The sequence below is a fragment of the Drosophila obscura genome, unplaced genomic scaffold (assembly GCF_018151105.1).
Source record: "Drosophila obscura isolate BZ-5 IFL unplaced genomic scaffold, ASM1815110v1 contig_27, whole genome shotgun sequence".
NCBI lineage: Eukaryota > Metazoa > Arthropoda > Insecta > Diptera > Drosophilidae > Drosophila > Drosophila obscura.
Window position 1 is genome coordinate 13,388 of NW_024542814.1, and position 18,102 is coordinate 31,489.

Sequence of the window (18,102 nt, forward strand, 5' to 3'; positions counted from 1 at the left end):
TTATTCCTTTGTTTGTGATTGGAAACTCAATCCCAGAAAAATCTAGTCTCACTCCTTCATAGAAAATTATGTCTTGCCTGATATCTATCTTTCGATAGTATGAAGGGTTTGTTAAGATATCTCGTGCTTTTTTGTTTGGTTTGCTGTTGCGAATGTAGTGCTCAAGTGCCGCCTATATGCCAATGATGCTAAAATTGACCACTTGAAGCAATAATCATCTTCATTTTTAACGTTTATTAATGCATTTCTAGATTTTATTTTATTGGGAGCTGGTATAAATCTATTTACACCGATATGTTCCAATTTTATTATTGTCAGTTCAAAATATTCAAATTTTTTTATTGCCCAACCTGAATCCTTCTCCTGGAATTCACTACTTAGAGTGATTAAAAGGTCCAGGGCATCATTCAGATGTTCATCAATCTCCTAATTTGCATATATAGGCTTATATGATATCACGAAATGCTTTATCGTTTCCGTTAAGGTTTCATCATCTGTTTGTTTGACATACAGTCCATATACTTTTAGATTGAACTTCACCGATCCGTACTCACTCATACAGTAACGCACTAATTTGGTCAAGTCCGCTTTGCAATCATTATAAAATTCTTTTAAATCGAGCCGGTCGCTTTTATCAGAGCGAACACGATATGATTTTAAAGGAAATCGCGACTCTGTTGAAATTACAATAACATTTTCATTATCCTCGAGTTGCGCTGCTGTTGCATTCTAATTTTTTTCTGACAATATATGACGCATTTCCCTAGACGGCGGGTAACTTTCGCCGCAAGTTGTACTGGTTATATTGGTTTTTTCCAGAGAAGTCTCCAATCTAGGACGTTTTGATGCGCCTGACGTTGATGCTTCTTGATAGTTGCTTGACCCTTTGGTCATCAGTACCTCAAAAGCATTTCCACGATCCGAGCATTCCTCATAATGAGCATACCAATGAGCACTGATCACACACAATTTTAGATGCCATTTTAGTTTTTGATTATTAAGTTTTTTTTTAGTTGTAACCACTTTCACTATTAGAAGAGGACTAAGGGATTTGTGCCTCCATGAGACTCTATTTATCTAACAGTCACTTGACCGTTGAATGAAAAAGGTTCTGTTATTGGATCCAAACCTGTTTCAAAACCTCCCTATGTAATAATATGATGTGAAATTCAACCAATAAATACATTCAATAGTACCTGCATTCTACCTGAAATCTACTTATTCTTTTTGTGTAATCCTCCCTTAGAAAAACCCGGTTGTAAGTGAATCCTATGAATCTCTTGGTGGAGTGAAATTTCACCAATCAAAGTAAAAACTAACCATTGAAAATAAATATTGTTTAAAATTTATATTGTATTTATTACATATAATTTGTAGAAAAATACATAAATTATTTGTATTAAACATAAATAAGAATATTGTTGAAATTACGTCTCGGCTCTTTCTACAGCAGCTATTAATTCTGCATCATCTTCGTCGCGAAGCAGTTCCTCGAATCGTTTTCTCTCCCCGTCGTCATGATCATCGACCAAATCGAATATACTGTCATCATCCGGGAAGATGAATGAATACATTTTCGTCAATCGGAGTAGCAGCCATTAGGTCATCGAGATCATCATCCCATACAATATCACTTAAGACGTTCCGTTGCGCTATATATTCTTGCGTTTTAATTCCGAATATCAGCGAAAGGTCCACGGAGTCGGGTTGGGAGTCCAGATCTATGGTTATCTCAGGTTGCGAGCTTATAAAATTATTTCTAGGTCATCCATCTTCGTTTAGAATCCACTAGTGTATGAAAAGGCTTGTAGCTGTGAGTAGCTATTATATAGGCATGCAACTATAGGACAGTGTTAGGCATACACACAGACAAAATAAATTAAAAGGAAAGTAAAAACGAAGAGTCAAGGTCCTAGTCGGACCTTTTACAGAAAAAAACCATTACAAAGAGATAAACTATCTCAAAAAATAGTGCAACAGATTCATTTGAAAGGGATGAAGCACCTGCTTGAGGGTTGTTTGAATCGCTGCAGGGAATCAATCGCATAAACAGAGAGAGAAAGAGAGCGTAAAAAATCCCCTGGGGAACAGGATTTCCCAGGGGCACAGGATTGATCCTGGTTTTTGAGTAAATTCTCACAAGGTGGCGCTACGCAGTAGAAAGTGGTTTAGGATCTCGGTATTCGAGTAAATTCTCACTAAGTGGCGCTAGTGTTGCCTGCTATCGGATATGCTGCTTAGCAAGGATTCTTTATAGGTGTGTGTATAGGATCTGATCTAAATGCTCATTTGGAAAAAAATGTTTTTAGTGTCCACCATTAACATTCCTATTAAGAAATAAATTCTTATAGGATCTGTTACTTACATGATCATGCTAAAATAAATTCTTTTAGGATATTTATTAACATTACATTGTAACGAGAAGGAACGTGTGAGTCGCTTCTGGGGACGCGACTCTACTTATACCCGTACTCAGTCTGTATATACATTTTTGAGCTAATGATTTTTTAGAATTAAAAAAAAACATTTTACATTTTACATTTTTTGCTACATCTGTTATCTACATCTACATCTACAATGTATATTCCACATCTAACATGTAGATTGTACATGTACCATTTATATTCACATCTCCTCCGCTAGGGGGTTGCTCGCGCACTGAACGCGGCAGAGTGTGCGAGCGAGAAAGAGAATCAGTAGCGTCAGCAGCGCTGGAGAAGGAGAGGGAACCAACAGAAAATTCATTTCTTCATTCTGGCTATAATTATGATCCGATCTGATTCAGATTCGGCAATCTGGTAGATATGGTCATTTTCTACGATACTGCGTTTTTAGTTTTATCGTATTTTTAAAATTGTGCCTGCCACAGATTTTCGTCCTTTATGGGGGCGGAAGGGGGCGGGGCGAAATTTTGAATACACTTGTAGCAGTGTGATATCACATGAGTCTGTAAACCAAATTTGGTTGCTCTAGCTCTTATAGTCTCTGAGATTGAGGCGCTCATCAAGACGGACAGACGGACGAGACGGACGGACGGACGGACGGACAGACGGACATGGCTATATCGACTCGGCTATTGATGCTGATCAAGAATATATATACTTTATGGGGTCGGAAACGTTTCCTTCTCTGCGTTACACACATCCACTTTTACCACAAATCTAATTACACCCCTTAACTCTTTTTTGAGTACGGGTATAAATATATGTAAATGCTTTCAGGATCTGATATCAGGTCTGGCATCCGTAGACATTGCATTCAGTGTCCCTTTTGCATAACCTGACCATATGTCTACTTTCCAGGCACGAGAAACAGATCCGATGCTCCCTCACCAACTCAACTCGGGATGTTGGAGAAGCATGGATGAAATCCTTGCTGTCCTTGATCGTGTGCTGCCCATCACATATTGGGCAGCACTTTGTGCGGTCGTTGTGCCGCTGCTGATCCATGCGACTTGCTGCTTGCATGCAGTACCCGTCATTTGGGATCCTTGCTCCCGACATCCGTGATCGTACACACCAGTTTAGCGAGATCATTCAGCCACTCGCTCAAATGCACACCCGTTGGGTGCGATCCTGTTGCTACAGCATGCCATGTCCAACCTTTTGCTCAGGGGCAACTTGGCGATCAGCTCCTTCATCAGGATAGGATTATCCAAGTGCTGGACTCCGTCCGTGGTTGACCGTAGAAACGCTGCGAGATTGCTGACTCGTGTAGCAAATGGCACAAGCTTGCTTAGATTGTGCTCCTGAATTGCTTGCACATCTCGAACGCTCTTCAGCTGGCTACGTGTCAGTTGCTCCGGACGTCCATATCGGAATTTTAGCTGTTCCATTACAGCTGCAACGTTGCTCGGGTGTATGAGCAGCGATTTAATTGACTCTCGCGTAACTTTGTTCTGGCGGCACCGTGGCCGTAGCACAACATGGCGTGGAGTAGCTCATCGTTGTACAGTTTGTGCCAAATTTCCACTCAATTGTGGCGGCAAGTTTCCACTCAATTGGAACGGCAACTGTGCATCCAAAGATGGCGTCACTCTCTCGGATAAATCTGGAATCAGATTCTCACTCGAACATTGCGGTAGATTTTAACTCAGTATCTGCCGCTCTTCACTCAAACATGGCGGTGTATTCGCCGCACCGCTCGCGCCAGAATCGCTAAATCCGTTTCCAACAGTTTTCCTTGCGGCTGCCTCTTTCCCTTCACTTGCCCTTGCCTTTTCCAGCTCCTTTTCCAAGATGGCGATCCTCTGCATCAGTTCAGCAACTTGGACGTTGGTGGGATTTGTGCTCTGGCCTGATCCATCAGGCCAATTGGGAACAAAGCAAACGAACAAGGGTTGTACATTTGGTACCTGATCGCGTTCCTTTGTTCCCAATGGGCAGTTGGGCCCGCCGCCTTCAAAAAGGTATTTTTTGTTCATTTTTTCCATATTTTAGGTTTGGTTAACGAATTTTAGCTCCAAAGTCTCTCCATAGATTTTAATGAGCGATACCTTAAACGACGCCAAATTAACGCACCTATACACAAAAAAATAGAGGACACAAGATATAATTTTTTTTCGACTTTTCTGAATTTTCAAAGTCAAAATTTCGTAAGAAATACCGCACAAAAATCATAATTTTTGCATTTCAATGCTTTATATTTCCCAGACGGTAAGCTGTAATCACAAAGTGTTTGGGCTTAACTTCTAGCTGTTTTAATTATCTTTTCAAAATAGCAAAGTTCTTTACAACCAGACGTAAGATACTAAAGTTATGTGAAAAAAACTATCACTACCTCTGAAAAAAGCTAAAAAAAAAAAAATACCAGATTTAAAAAATTCTGCAAAAAAAAGTTCTGCCATAGAAAAAAAAAAAATATCATCAAACCATTCCTAATCCCCAAATCTTTAATAAAAAGTTGGTTTTGTTCCTTGAGGGAAAAATCGTGTTGAGTAGTGTAATTAGTTTAAAATCGATAGTTTTGGATGTTGCGATGTTGAATAAATTTAACTATAAGCTTTAATATGAACTCCTGCTGAGTGTGCCTAACTTGAGGGGGTCATGCGTCGTGTGTAGGGAACGGAGGCATAGGTATTCAGCATAGACTTTTTAGGGATCGCCGTATAACTTTATTGGATTATAGCGATCATGGAAGGGAGGGCATTCGTGGCCGCGTTTCCATCTTGCGCCACAGGATAAAAGTCTGGATGCTAGGAGTTTAGTCTATGTTCTGTCTGTTCCTTTTCTTTAGTGTTTCATAAACCGACTTGTTCATCGCACGCGAATTTTAATAACTTTACGTATCTAGACGAGCGGATAGAGCAGCGGATCCTTCCCTAAACCCACCCCCTCTCCTGACTGATAATAATACCGGTACAAGCGCGTGCCCCGCAGAAGCTCATCACCTTCCACCAGCTCAATAGCGACTTAACGTTGCATACTACAGCGTACTCAAGTTAAAAAAAAATTATATATATCAGGATCACTAACTAGCTCCAATTCTATCTTTGTATATGAGCATTGCATCCCACGAAACAGATGGAGCAGTAACATAATTTATTGGGTCTAACTTATATATTTGTGAGCAAATACTCCTTAAGTTTTCAAACACATCAGCAAGAATTAAAACATCGCTTTCTAAGTATAATTTTAAATAATCTCGAATACTGCTGCGATTAAATGTTCTCCAAACCTTCTGAGCAAAGTTATAATCTTCTAAACTACCCTCCTCATCACTCAGTGAGTTAAAAAAAATTCTCTCGAAGGTAGTTGGGGATCGTCAAATTTGTTAAAGCTATCTAAATATTCGTATGGAAATACTCCTTTTCGCCTTAACATATCAAATTTTTCCCTTGATACTTGTTTTTTTATATTTTAAAATTTGATTGATCCATATAACTAGCAAGTTTTTCTAAGCTCGAATTTAAAAATCTATTTGAATCTATATATCTTATTTATAATGCTGATGATTTGAAAAATCAATCTCAACAATTTGAGTTAGCGCAATGTATAACTCTTTGTTACACGGTATGGGTTTAAGTTCATCTTTTATTGATGTTACAAATAAATGAATATCATAACGAGACAAGTTATGAAAGACTACCGGAAAAAAAGGATCGCTTAGTTTAAGTGTTTGCTTACAAACCTTATGAATAGGATCTACATACTGGCCTGTAAATTGGCTTAAAAAACTTCTCCCGGTCGTCAGTCGAAATGGGCTCTTCACAGGCATAGCACTCTCCATGTTTCTGATAGTATCCTCATCCCAAATTTTGAACTCATAGATTGGTTTTTTAACGGATTTCCAGTACTTCTCATAAAGTCCAATGGTTTTCGATCGAAGCACTTGTCAAAATTTGTCGATACAATCTGGTCCTGAAATAGCGTAAATCTTAATGTTTTAACAGTTTTACTACCTTTAGATTGTGATAATATTTACCTTCATATGTCCACATCTCATTTAAATGATGATTATATTTATGTACAACACAAAATGACACTGCACATGCCGTATGCTTCTGAGCCATAGTGGTAGATGATTTTAAGGGATCATTCCGATTCCTATGAAAACTTTCCAATACAGCCTCGATATCAGCATAAATGACCACAGGGGGAGATCGTTTTTTGTGAAACCTTTAAAAACCGTTTTGGTATTTGGGGTAGGATATTGGGAAGCAACTTTTCCGGACTTTTTATTGTCATGGGTGGTATTTGTGGTAGTAAAAAATTGTAAACAATTTTCACAAAAATATGCCGAGTAATGGGATTTATTATGTTGAGAATAGCATACTTTTTTCATGCACGTTATATAGGCATAATATATCATTTGCAAAGAGTCACCATTAATCCCTAATAGGTTGATGTGCTGTCCTCGAATTGCTTTAGTCCTCACTGTTGGTCCTAAAACGTTTTTTCCATTGTCATCGATTTCATACACATTTATGCTAAAATTAGCATTGGATAACTCGAATCTCTTTATTCCTTTGTTTGTGATTGGAAATTCAATCCAGAAAAATCTAGTCTCACTCCTTCATAGAAAATTATGTCTTGCCTGATATCTATCTTTCGATAGTATGAAGGGTTTGTTAAGATATCTCGTGCTTTTTTGTTTGGTTTGCTGTTGCGAATGTAGTGCTCAAGTGCCGCCTATATGCCAATGATGCTAAAATTGACCACTTGAAGCAATAATCATCTTCATTTTTAACGTTTATTAATGCATTTCTAGATTTTATTTTATTGGGAGCTGGTATAAATCTATTTACACCGATATGTTCCAATTTAATTATTGTCAGTTCAAAATATTCAAATTTTTTTATTGCCCAACCTGAATCCTTCTCCTGGAATTCACTACTTAGAGTGATTAAAAGGTCCAGGGCATCATTCAGATGTTCATCAATCTCCTAATTTGCATATATAGGCTTATATGATATCACGAAATGCTTTATCGTTTCCGTTAAGGTTTCATCATCTGTTTGTTTGACATACAGTCCATATACTTTTAGATTGAACTTCACCGATCCGTACTCACTCATACAGTAACGCACTAATTTGGTCAAGTCCGCTTTGCAATCATTATAAAATTCTTTTAAATCGAGCCGGTCGCTTTTATCAGAGCGAACACGATATGATTTTAAAGGAAATCGCGACTCTGTTGAAATTACAATAACATTTTCATTATCCTCGAGTTGCGCTGCTGTTGCATTCTAATTTTTTTCTGACAATATATGACGCATTTCCCTAGACGGCGGGTAACTTTCGCCGCAAGTTGTACTGGTTATATTGGTTTTTTCCAGAGAAGTCTCCAATCTAGGACGTTTTGATGCGCCTGACGTTGATGCTTCTTGATAGTTGCTTGACCCTTTGGTCATCAGTACCTCAAAAGCATTTCCACGATCCGAGCATTCCTCATAATGAGCATACCAATGAGCACTGATCACACACAATTTTAGATGCCATTTTAGTTTTTGATTATTAAGTTTTTTTTTAGTTGTAACCACTTTCACTATTAGAAGAGGACTAAGGGATTTGTGCCTCCAGGAGACTCTATTTATCTAACAGTCACTTGACCGTTGAATGAAAAAGGTTCTGTTATTGGATCCAAACCTGTTTCAAAACCTCCCTATGTAATAATATGATGTGAAATTCAACCAATAAATACATTCAATAGTACCTGCATTCTACCTGAAATCTACTTATTCTTTTTGTGTAATCCTCCCTTAGAAAAACCCGGTTGTAAGTGAATCCTATGAATCTCTTGGTGGAGTGAAATTTCACCAATCAAAGTAAAAACTAACCATTGAAAATAAATATTGTTTAAAATTTATATTGTATTTATTACATATAATTTGTAGAAAAATACATAAATTATTTGTATTAAACATAAATAAGAATATTGTTGAAATTACGTCTCGGCTCTTTCTACAGACAGCTATTAATTCTGCATCATCTTCGTCGCGAAGCAGTTCCTCGAATCGTTTTCTCTCCCCGTCGTCATGATCATCGACCAAATCGAATATACTGTCATCATCCGGGAAGATGAATGAATACATTTCGTCAATCGGAGCAGCAGCCATTAGGTCATCGAGATCATCATCCCATACAATATCACTTAAGACGTTCCGTTGCGCTATATATTCTTGCGTTTTAATTCCGAATATCAGCGAAAGGTCCACGGAGTCGGGTTGGGAGTCCAGATCTATGGTTATCTCAGGTTGCGAGCTTATAAAATTATTTCTAGGTCATCCATCTTCGTTTAGAATCCACTAGTGTATGAAAAGGCTTGTAGCTGTGAGTAGCTATTATATAGGCATGCAACTATAGGACAGTGTTAGGCATACACACAGACAAAATAAATTAAAAGGAAAGTAAAAACGAAGAGTCAAGGTCCTAGTCGGACCTTTTACAGAAAAAAACCATTACAAAGAGATAAACTATCTCAAAAAATAGTGCAACAGATTCATTTGAAAGGGATGAAGTACCTGCTTGAGGGTTGTTTGAATCGCTGCAGGGAATCAATCGCATAAACAGAGAGAGAAAGAGAGCGTATAAATTCCCTGGGGAACAGGATTTCCCAGGGGCACAGGATTGATCCTGGTTTTTGAGTAAATTCTCACAAGGTGGCGCTACGCAGTAGAAAGTGGTTTAGGATCTCGGTATTCGAGTAAATTCTCACTAAGTGGCGCTAGTGTTGCCTGCTATCGGATATGCTGCTTAGCAAGGATTCTTTATATGTGTGTGTATAGGATCTGATCTAAATGCTCATTTGGAAAAAAATGTTTTTAGTGTCCACCATTAACATTCCTATTAAGAAATAAATTCTTATAGGATCTGTTACTTACATGATCATGCTAAAATAAATTCTTTTAGGATATTTATTAACATTACATTGTAACGAGAAGGAACGTGTGAGTCGCTTCTGGGGACGCGACTTTACTTATACCCGTACTCAGTCAGTAGAATTTTTAAGAATTTTAGAATTAAAAAAAAAAATGCTTCTGAGCCATAGTGGTAGATGATTTTAAGGGATCATTCCGATTCCTATGAAAACTTTCCAATACAGCCTCGATATCAGCATAAATGACCACAGGGGAAGATAGTTTTTTGATGAAACCTTTAAAAACCGTTTTGGTATTTGGGGTAGGATATTGGGAAGCAACTTTTCCGGACTTTTTATTGTCATGGGTGGTATTTGTGGTAGTAAAAAATTGTAAACAATTTTCACAAAAATATGCCGAGTAATGGGATTTATTATGTTGAGAATAGCATACTTTTTTCATGCACGTTATATAGGCATAATATATCATTTGCAAAGAGTCACCATTAATCCCTAATAGGTTGATGTGCTGTCCTCGAATTGCTTTTAGTCCTCACTGTTGGTCCTAAAACGTTTTTTCCATTGTCATCGATTTCATACACATTTATGCTAAAATTAGCATTGGATAACTCGAATCTCTTTATTCCTTTGTTTGTGATTGGAAATTCAATCCAGAAAAATCTAGTCTCACTCCTTCATAGAAAATTATGTCTTGCCTGATATCTATCTTTCGATAGTATGAAGGGTTTGTTAAGATATATCGTGCTTTTTTGTTTGGTTTGCTGTTGCGAATGTAGTGCTCAAGTGCCGCCTATATGCCAATGATGCTAAAATTGACCACTTGAAGCAATAATCATCTTCATTTTTAACGTTTATTAATGCATTTCTAGATTTTATTTTATTGGGAGCTGGTATAAATCTATTTACACCGATATGTTCCAATTTAATTATTGTCAGTTCAAAATATTCAAATTTTTTTATTGCCCAACCTGAATCCTTCTCCTGGAATTCACTACTTAGAGTGATTAAAAGGTCCAGGGCATCATTCAGATGTTCATCAATCTCCTAATTTGCATATATAGGCTTATATGATATCACGAAATGCTTTATCGTTTCCGTTAAGGTTTCATCATCTGTTTGTTTGACATACAGTCCATATACTTTTAGATTGAACTTCACCGATCCGTACTCACTCATACAGTAACGCACTAATTTGGTCAAGTCCGCTTTGCAATCATTATAAAATTCTTTTAAATCGAGCCGGTCGCTTTTATCAGAGCGAACACGATATGATTTTAAAGGAAATCGCGACTCTGTTGAAATTACAATAACATTTTCATTATCCTCGAGTTGCGCTGCTGTTGCATTCTAATTTTTTTCTGACAATATATGACGCATTTCCCTAGACGGCGGGTAACTTTCGCCGCAAGTTGTACTGGTTATATTGGTTTTTTCCAGAGAAGTCTCCAATCTAGGACGTTTTGATGCGCCTGACGTTGATGCTTCTTGATAGTTGCTTGACCCTTTGGTCATCAGTACCTCAAAAGCATTTCCACGATCCGAGCATTCCTCATAATGAGCATACCAATGAGCACTGATCACACACAATTTTAGATGCCATTTTAGTTTTTGATTATTAAGTTTTTTTTTAGTTGTAACCACTTTCACTATTAGAAGAGGACTAAGGGATTTGTGCCTCCATGAGACTCTATTTATCTAACAGTCACTTGACCGTTGAATGAAAAAGGTTCTGTTATTGGATCCAAACCTGTTTCAAAACCTCCCTATGTAATAATATGATGTGAAATTCAACCAATAAATACATTCAATAGTACCTGCATTCTACCTGAAATCTACTTATTCTTTTTGTGTAATCCTCCCTTAGAAAAACCCGGTTGTAAGTGAATCCTATGAATCTCTTGGTGGAGTGAAATTTCACCAATCAAAGTAAAAACTAACCATTGAAAATAAATATTGTTTAAAATTTATATTGTATTTATTACATATAATTTGTAGAAAAATACATAAATTATTTGTATTAAACATAAATAAGAATATTGTTGAAATTACGTCTCGGCTCTTTCTACAGCAGCTATTAATTCTGCATCATCTTCGTCGCGAAGCAGTTCCTCGAATCGTTTTCTCTCCCCGTCGTCATGATCATCGACCAAATCGAATATACTGTCATCATCCGGGAAGATGAATGAATACATTTCGTCAATCGGAGCAGCAGCCATTAGGTCATCGAGATCATCATCCCATACAATATCACTTAAGACGTTCCGTTGCGCTATATATTCTTGCGTTTTAATTCCGAATATCAGCGAAAGGTCCACGGAGTCGGGTTGGGAGTCCAGATCTATGGTTATCTCAGGTTGCGAGCTTATAAAATTATTTCTAGGTCATCCATCTTCGTTTAGAATCCACTAGTGTATGAAAAGGCTTGTAGCTGTGAGTAGCTATTATATAGGCATGCAACTATAGGACAGTGTTAGGCATACACACAGACAAAATAAATTAAAAGGAAAGTAAAAACGAAGAGTCAAGGTCCTAGTCGGACCTTTTACAGAAAAAAACCATTACAAAGAGATAAACTATCTCAAAAAATAGTGCAACAGATTCATTTGAAAGGGATGAAGCACCTGCTTGAGGGTTGTTTGAATCGCTGCAGGGAATCAATCGCATAAACAGAGAGAGAAAGAGAGCGTATAAATTCCCCTGGGGAACAGGATTTCCCAGGGGCACAGGATTGATCCTGGTTTTTGAGTAAATTCTCACAAGGTGGCGCTACGCAGTAGAAAGTGGTTTAGGATCTCGGTATTCGAGTAAATTCTCACTAAGTGGCGCTAGTGTTGCCTGCTATCGGATATGCTGCTTAGCAAGGATTCTTTATAGGTGTGTGTATAGGATCTGATCTAAATGCTCATTTGGAAAAAAATGTTTTTAGTGTCCACCATTAACATTCCTATTAAGAAATAAATTCTTATAGGATCTGTTACTTACATGATCATGCTAAAATAAATTCTTTTAGGATATTTATTAACATTACATTGTAACGAGAAGGAACGTGTGAGTCGCTTCTGGGGACGCGACTCTACTATACCCGTACTCAGTCAGTAGAATTTTTAAGAATTTTAGAATTAAAAAAAAAAATTTTACATTTTACATTTTTTTGCTACATCTGATATCTACATCTACATATACAATGTATATTCTACATCTCCTCCGCTAGGGGTTGCTCGCGCACTGAACGCGGCAGAGTGTGCGAGCGAGAAAGAGAATAAGTAGCGTCAGCAGCGCTGGAGAAGGAGAGGGAAGCAACAGAAAATTCATTTCTTCATTCTGGCTATAATTATGATCCGATCTGATTCAGATTCGGCAATCTGGTAGATATGGTAATTTTCTACGATACTGCGTTTTTAGTTTTATCGTATCTTTAAAATTGTGCCTGCCACAGATTTTCGTCCTTTATGGGGGCGGAAGGGGGCGGGGCGAAATTTTGAAATACACTTGTAGCAGTGTGATATCACATGAGTCTGTAAACCAAATTTGGTTGCTCTAGCTCTTATAGTCTCTGAGATCTAGGCGCTCATCAAGACGGACAGACGGACGGACGGACGGACGGACAGACGGACATGGCTATATCGACTCGGCTATTGATGCTGATCAAGAATATATATACTTTATGGGGTCGGAAACGTTTCCTTCTCTGCGTTACACACATCCACTTTTACCACAAATCTAATATACCCCTTAACTCTTTTTTGAGTACGGGTATAAATATATGTAAATGCTTTCAGGATCTGATATCAGGTCTGGCATCCGTAGACATGGCATTTAGTGTCCCTTTTGCATAACCTGACCATATGTCTACTTTCCAGGCACGAGAAACAGATCCGATGCTCCCTCACCAACTAAACTCGGGATGTTGGAGAAGCATGGATGAAATCCTTGCTGTCCTTGATCGTGTGCTGCCCATCACATATTGGGCAGCACTTGTGCGGTCGTTGTGCCGCTGCTGATCCATGCGACTTGTGCTTGCATGCAGTACCCGTCATTTGGGATCCTTGCTCCCGATATCCGTGATCGTACACACCAGTTTAGCGAGATCATTCAGCCACTCGCTCAAATGCACACCCGTTGGGTACGATCCTATTGCTACAGCATGCCTATGTCCAACCTTTTGCTCAGGGGCAACTTGGCGATCAGCTCCTTCATCAGGATAGGATTACCCAAGTGCTGGACTCCGTCCGTGGTTGACCGTAGAAACGCTGCGAGATTGCTGACTCGTGTAGCAAATGGCACAAGCTTGCTTAGATTGTGCTCCTGAATTGCTTGCACATCTCGAACGCTCTTCAGCTGGCTACGTGTCAGTTGCTCCGGACGTCCATATCGGAATTTTAGCTGTTCCATTACAGCTGCAACGTTGCTCGGGTGTATGAGCAGCGATTTAATTGACTCTCGCGTAACTTTGTTCTGGCGGCGCCGTGGCCGTAGCACAACATGGCGTGGAGTAGCTCATCGTTGTACAGTTTGTGCCAAATTTCCACTCAATTGTGGCGGCAAGTTTCCACTCAATTGGAACGGCAACTGTGCATCCAAAGATGGCGTCACTCTCTCGGATAAATCTGGAATCAGATTCTCACTCGAACATTGCGGTAGATTTTAACTCAGTATCTGCCGCTCTTCACTCAAACATGGCGGTGTATTCGCCGCACCGCTCGCGCCAGAATCGCTAAATCCGTTTCCAACAGTTTTCCTTGCGGCTGCCTCTTTCCCTTCACTTGCCCTTGCCTTTTCCAGCTCCTTTTCCAAGATGGCGATCCTCTGCATCAGTTCAGCAACTTGGACGTTGGTGGGATTTGTGCTCTGGCCTGATCCATCAGGCCAATTGGGAACAAAGCAAACGAACAAGGGTTGTACATTTGGTACCTGATCGCGTTCCTTTGTTCCCAATGGGCAGTTGGGCCCGCCGCCTTCAAAAAGGTATTTTTTGTTCATTTTTTCCATATTTTAGGTTTGGTTAACGAATTTTAGCTCCAAAGTCTCTCCATAGATTTTAATGAGCGATACCTTAAACGACGCCAAATTAACGCACCTATACACAAAAAAATAGAGGACACAAGATATAATTTTTTTTCGACTTTTCCTGAGTTTTCAAAGTCAAAATTTCGTAAGAAACCCGCACAAAAATCATAATTTTTGCATTTCAATGCTTTATATTTCCCAGACGGTAAGCTGTAATCACAAAGTGTTTGGGCTTAACTTCTAGCTGTTTTAATTATCTTTTCAAAATAGCAAAGTTCTTTACAACCAGACGTAAGATACTAAAGTTATGTGAAACGAGAAGGAACGTGTGAGTCGCTTCTGGGGACGCGACTCTACTTATACCCGTACTCAGTCATGATTTGAGCTTATGATTTTTTAGAATTTTAGAAAAAAAAAAATTTTACATTTTACATTTTTTTGCTTCATCTGATATCTACATCTACATATACAATGTCTATTCTACATCTAACATGTAGATATTACGTGTTCCATTTAGATTCTACATCTCCTCCGCTAGGGGTTGCTCGCGCACTGAACGCGGCAGAGTGTGCGAGCGAGAAGGAAAATGAGTTGTGTTGTCGTTGGTGGGAGGGGGAGGGGAAGCAACTGAAAATTAATTTCTTCATTCTGGCTATAATTATGATCCGATCTGATTCAGATTCGGCAATCTGGTAGATATGGCCATTCTCTACGATACTGCGTTTTTAGTTTTATCGTATCTTTAAAAATGTGCCTGCCACAGATTTTCGTCCTTTGTTGTGGCGGAAGAGGGCGGGGCGAAATTTTTAAATACACTTGTAGCAGTGTGATATCACATGAGTATGGAAACCAAATTTGGTTGCTCTAGCTTTTATAGTCTCTGAGATCCAGGCGTCAAACAAGACGGACAGACGGACAGACGGACAGACAGACATGGCTCTATCGACTCGGCTATTGATGCTGATCAAGAATATATATACTTTATGGGGTCGGAAAATTTTCCTTCTCTGCGTTACACACATCCACTTTTACCACAAATCTAATATACCCCTTAACTCTTTTTTGAGTACGGGTATAAAAATAGTGCAACAGATTCATTTGAAAGGGATGAAGCACCTGCTTGAGGGTTGTTTGAATCGCTGCAGGGAATCAATCGCATAAACAGAGAGAGAAAGAGAGCGTAAAAAATCCCCTGGGGAACAGGATTTCCCAGGGGCACAGGATTGATCCTGGTTTTTGAGTAAATTCTCACAAGGTGGCGCTACGCAGTAGAAAGTGGTTTAGGATCTCGGTATTCGAGTAAATTCTCACTAAGTGGCGCTAGTGTTGCCTGCTATCGGATATGCTGCTTAGCAAGGATTCTTTATAGGTGTGTGTATAGGATGTGATCTAAATGCTCATTTGGAAAAAAATGTTTTTAGTGTCCACCATTAACATTCCTATTAAGAAATAAATTCTTATAGGATCTGTTACTTACATGATCATGCTAAAATAAATTCTTTTAGGATATTTATTAACATTACATTGTAACGAGAAGGAACGTGTGAGTCGCTTCTGGGGACGCGACTCTACTTATACCCGTACTCAGTCTGTATATACATTTTTGAGCTAATGATTTTTTAGAATTAAAAAAAAACATTTTACATTTTACATTTTTTGCTACATCTGTTATCTACATCTACATCTACATCTACAATGTATATTCCACATCTAACATGTAGATTGTACATGTACCATTTATATTCTACATCTCCTCCGCTAGGGGTTGCTCGCGCACTGAACGCGGCAGAGTGTGCGAGCGAGAAAGAGAATCAGTAGCGTCAGCAGCGCTGGAGAAGGAGAGGGAACCAACAGAAAATTCATTTCTTCATTCTGGCTATAATTATGATCCGATCTGATTCAGATTCGGCAATCTGGTAGATATGGTCATTTTCTACGATACTGCGTTTTCAGTTTTATCGTATTTTTAAAATTGCGCCTGCCACAGATTTTCGTCCTTTATGGGGGCCGAAGGGGGCGGGGCGAAATTTTGAAATACACTTGTAGCAGTGTGATATCACATGAGTCTGTAAACCAAATTTGGTTGCTCTAGCTCTTATAGTCTCTGAGATCTAGGCGCTCATCAAGACGGACAGACGGACGGACGGACGGACGGACAGACGGACATGGCTATATCGACTCGGCTATTGATGCTGATCAAGAATATATATACTTTATGGGGTCGGAAACGTTTCCTTCTCTGCGTTACACACATCCACTTTTACCACAAATCTAACTCTAAAATCTAAAATCCCTTAACTCTTTTTTGAGTACGGGTATAAATATATGTAAATGCTTTCAGGATCTGATATCAGGTCTGGCATCCGTAGACATTGCATTCAGTGTCCCTTTTGCATAACCTGACCATATGTCTACTTTCCAGGCACGAGAAACAGATCCGATGCTCCCTCACCAACTCAACTCGGGATGTTGGAGAAGCATGGATGAAATCCTTGCTGTCCTTGATCGTGTGCTGCCCATCACATATTGGGCAGCACTTGGTGAGGTCGTTGTGCCGCTGCTGATCCATGCGACTTGTGCTTGCATGCAGTACCCGTCATTTGGGATCCTTGCTCCCGACATCCGTGATCGTACACACCAGTTTAGCGAGATCATTCAGCCACTCGCTCAAATGCACACCCGTTGGGTACGATCCTATTGCTACAGCATGCCTATGTCCAACCTTTTGCTCAGGGGCAACTTGGCGATCAGCTCCTTCATCAGGATAGGGATTACCCAAGTGCTGGACTCCGTCCGTGGTTGACCGTAGAAACGCTGCGAGATTGCTGACTCGTGTAGCAAATGGCACAAGCTTGCTTAGATTGTGCTCCTGAATTGCTTGCACATCTCGAACGCTCTTCAGCTGGCTACGTGTCAGTTGCTCCGGACGTCCATATCGGAATTTTAGCTGTTCCATTACAGCTGCAACGTTGCTCTGGTGTATGAGCAGCGATTTAATTGACTCTCGCGTAACTTTGTTCTGGCAGCACCGTGGCCGTAACACAACATGGCGTGGAGTAGCTCATCGTTGTACAGTTTGTGCCAAATTTCCACTCAATTGTGGCGGCAAATTTCCACTCAATTGGAACGGCAACTGTGCATCCAAAGATGGCGTCACTCTCTCGGATAAATCTGGAATCAGATTCTCACTCGAACATTGCGGTAGATTTTAACTCAGTATCTGCCGCTCTTCACTCAAACATGGCGGTGTATTCGCCGCACCGCTCGCGCCAGAATCGCTAAATCCGTTTCCAACAGTTTTCCTTGCGGCTGCCTCTTTCCCTTCACTTGCCCTTGCCTTTTCCAGCTCCTTTTCCAAGATGGCGATCCTCTGCATCAGTTCAGCAACTTGGACGTTGGTGGGATTTGTGCTCTGGCCTGATCCATCAGGCTGTACAGCACCACTCGGATTCCTTCCTTGTGTCCCACTCTCCTTAGGAGTCTGTGGCCGCTGCTTCGATCCACCAGCGGTACTCACGATGGCGATCGGAGTGCCTGCTGTTGCGGTTGTGATCGTCGTAGCTGCGGTAGCCCCACTCTTTCCAATTCGAGGGCTTCGCCGGGGCGATTGTGTGGTCGACATGCTAGTGTCCGATCCCAAGAAGCATGCGAATAAAAGAAGTGACGCCGACCGACGATGACCGCGTAGGAGTTGCCTTCAACACTGTATATCGACACCAAAACCCAAATACCAGCGGGTGTGTGTATAACGAGCGTTTTATTCTGTAGGAGTATATA